Raw genomic sequence first — 3,758 nt, 5'->3', positions numbered from 1 at the left:
TGATCTATGTCTTTGTGAACCTCTGGAGTCCATCGAATAGATTAAGGAGAGGGTAATCTAGCATGACTTTCCGAATGATGGGGTTAAGAACAGCTGATACCATGTCTGCCCATCTCCCTTCACAGTTCTCATCAACCAATCCAAGAAACGTCTCTGTTCCATTTAGTAGTGACTCTTACGTTGTGTCTCATATTCTATGGACATGGCACCGTGGAATTGTGAGTGAAGGGAGCAATGTTTCCTATGAGCCTCCACTGCTCCCCCAAGATGTACCTGCTAACCCTAAGTGTTCAGCTGATCTAAGTTGGGGTATGAGCCTTGCATTTGCTCCATTTGTTTTATGGGGACCCTGGAATAAATAGGAGAACCACAAAAGAATAGCGTCTCATCATTCCCTGTATGTCCTTGACCTCCTCAGGCTGGGTGGGCAGATGAGCACAAGAGAGAGAAAGAGAGAGAGAGAGAGAGAGAGAGAGAGAGAGAGAGAGAGAAAAAGAGAGAGAGAGAGAGAGAGAGAGAGAGAGATACACTTTTGACAAACCATTCTTTCTTCTGGTTAGTTCTTCAGCTTTCTTAGTGGGACACGTCCTATAGACAAAAGCATCTCGAGCAGCAAAACCTATAGAAAGTATTGACTATAACAGCGAGTGTCGACTGACACCCAAGAGAAATGCTAAAGGTCAGTCATGAGCATTCACATTTGGAGGTACGCGTCAACTGACAATCCTAGTGATCTTGGGCAGGTCACTTTATCTGCATCCGTTTTATTTAGGACAGACACAATTCATGTAGTGGTTTGCTCTTTCAGTCAGAAGTTCTATAAGAGTCTTGTGTTGTGTCTGTTGCGTAAGGCCACTGAGGATTTCAAGCCATTTCTCAGATTCCAATAGGAGAAAATTAGCGGGGTCTGAAAGTAGAAATAGTTAATTTCCTGTGGGGGTGCTTACTGCGTATGAGCTGGCTCGTTAGAGCGGCTGAATCTCTTCCTTCGGGTGCCATTGGGATCTTCATTTTAGTGTTCTCATTTCGCAGCTCGTTTGCAAAACACACTGTGTGATATTTCACATGCCAGTAAAAACGAATAAGGTAAAAGAAGCCATCCATGGGGCGTGAGGCTGTGTGTATAAAAAAACTTGTTTGTAGCTTTTATATTGAGCTACCTGCAGACCACTAACATAACCCGAGACTTGCCTTTAGAAGAGGCATGCCAAGCACAAGCCTACGCATTCTGTAGCAGAGCTCTCAAGTTTCCCATGGCCATGCGGGAGAAGGCTATCCAGTCCTGTTTTTGCTTGGAATGTTGGGAGTTTGTCCTGAATTCCAAATTGGAAAGAACACAAAAGTCCCAGAATCAAAAGGATGGTGGGGGGAACAGGATTGGATGACCTTCTGACGGTGGCTACGGGAAACTCGAGGGCTCTGCGGTGGAGAAGATGAGGGTGGTGACACCAGTAAAATACAACTGTGTGTGACATAAAGACTGTGGTGGGAAAGGGAAGAACACCCCCTCGGGGCACAGTTATAATCACCATGGGAACCATTCCCAAAACCCTTATCAAGGGTAAAAAAAAAGGTGTGGCTTGCACCCGCATACTTTACATGTGATTCCCAAAGCGGTACATGCCTAACTTACTTCTTTGATCGACATTTGCACTTTTTTCTTCTGAAAATGGCACACCTTGCGTAGACGCAACTGGTGCCATCAATGCAGTCAATCATAGGGGTCAAGGAGTGTGTTAGTGAATTTGTGGTGTGTCACTTGAACAGACGTACACACCTAAAAAGGCCCAACTAAGTGCGTGGCTAAGTGTTCTGGCATGCGGATAAGGCAGGCAGTCTAGGTTTGCGAGGCCACCGTTTGCCTTCATCGTCCGGATTTGCGGGACGCTGCTCCTTTAAACGCGAAGCATTCACGAAACATCTGGCAAAATGTTCTGGCGTGTTCCAGAGTGCTCGGAAGCATCGTTAGCCAGCAGCCCATCATTTGTTTCTTTGCTTTGTCCCTGCTACATGGCCTTTTGGGTCTGGCCATCTCTGTCCTTCTGGAAAGATGTCTGTAGCAGCTCTAAAGGGTTAACCTTTGTTGATATTACCTTTGGCCAGAGGCACCGCTCGTACCCTCTCAACTTACCTTCTGTGACTCTCCGGAAGTGTGTCTACGGTATAGAAGTACCGGTTTCCTAGCTTGGCTGATCTTTGCTGTCTACAAGAACCTATTTGAACATGTTCCTTCGGAGCGGCTCGTTGATTTCTACGGAGTCGGTTGCCTCCTCCCTTCCAATCTCAGATCGGGACATGTTGCTTGCTGTTTCACTCCCTCTTCCGCAATCACCAATCTCACCATCAGAAACTGAACTAATGGGCCTTGTCCTGAATGACATTGAACCTTGCCCAATGGTCACTGCCTTGGCAAATAATTTGAGTGACCATGTCATCACACAAGCAAAAATGTATATATTTATTTCCAATTATAGTGAAAACAGGGCCACATATTCAAGCACTATCACCCGCTGCCCCTGAAATGTCACTACAAGGCAAAGTCCATTTGCGGAAATCCGTGGATCTAGAATCTTCCTTATCCTCTTTTTCTTTGGCTGCCACATTTTTTCCTACCAGGCGGCTCTATGCGGCCTTCAAATGTACACCTGGCCCAGTCGACCTTTCGGTCGCAGAAGCATTGGGTGAAATCAATCGGGTCTTAGCAACACTTGTTTCTTTATAAGAGTCCCTGAAAGCAGAAACCAAATTACACTCGATTTTACTCGAATCCCTGTTATTTAAATTTGAAAAAGTACAACTGCATCAAACAAGCATAACTATGTCACTCAAACAGGGAATAATTCTGGAACAGCTCTAAAATCTGGTGATTTGACAGATGTAACCAAATCAGTGAAGTCTCACCATATAGTTGTGGGCTTACCGCAACAGGACACACAGTTGACCAATGTCTTGTCTAACATGAGGTTGCCCTCTCCCTCTTGCCCCTTGCATTCTGTGTCAGGAGATGAACTTTCTCAATCTGTAATTTTGACATGTTTCTCAACCCGTCTTGGATTTGAGGGACCCAGTGGGTCCCCGACTCCCTGAAGAATTCCTGCCTATAGTAGCAGACCTTAAGTGGGGACGGCCACAACACCTCCCCCAACATACATTCTTTACCACTAATGTAGCAGCCATTGGTTCTCAGGCAACTAAATTAAATGACAAAGGGCTAATGAAAACCAAAAAACCTTGTATTCCCTAACATAAATAGACAAACCTTTCTTCACTGTTTGCTAAGAAAGCCTGAGATCAAGGGCAAATCAAGGTCTTCTACTCTAGACTCTGCTGTATGAAGGTCTTGCCTGGTACAATGTGAATTAGGAGCAGGGAGCGGTTTGGTAACAGGAGTGGGCTGCCCTAAGCCTAATCACTCGATATCTGTTTCACTGGTTTCTTACAAACCTCGGTCTGGACATCTCTTTGTGTGTGGTGTTCCAAGTGAGTTACCCCATGCTGGTTTAGTGCAGAGAGCCTCCCAAAACTAAAGTGGAGTTATGGCTAGGCCTGCTTGTTCATCTTCTTGTTTGGCTCTGTCTCCCAACCCATCTATCTCCCGGGACGCTCTGGATACTGGGCGTAATGCTCAGTCCCAGAATGTTCCCCTTTGAAATCTTACTCTTCTGCTGTGGTTGAGGTATTGAATGCTTGGAATGCCCTCTCGTTAAATGGAGGTCAGTCTCAGGCACCCTCAGAAGTTTCTAACCTTTCCAGCAAAG

The sequence above is a fragment of the Ambystoma mexicanum genome, chromosome 6p (genome assembly GCF_040938575.1).
Source record: "Ambystoma mexicanum isolate Mex_15411 chromosome 6p, UKY_AmexF1_1, whole genome shotgun sequence".
NCBI lineage: Eukaryota > Metazoa > Chordata > Amphibia > Caudata > Ambystomatidae > Ambystoma > Ambystoma mexicanum.
This window is presented reverse-complemented; position numbering follows the sequence as displayed.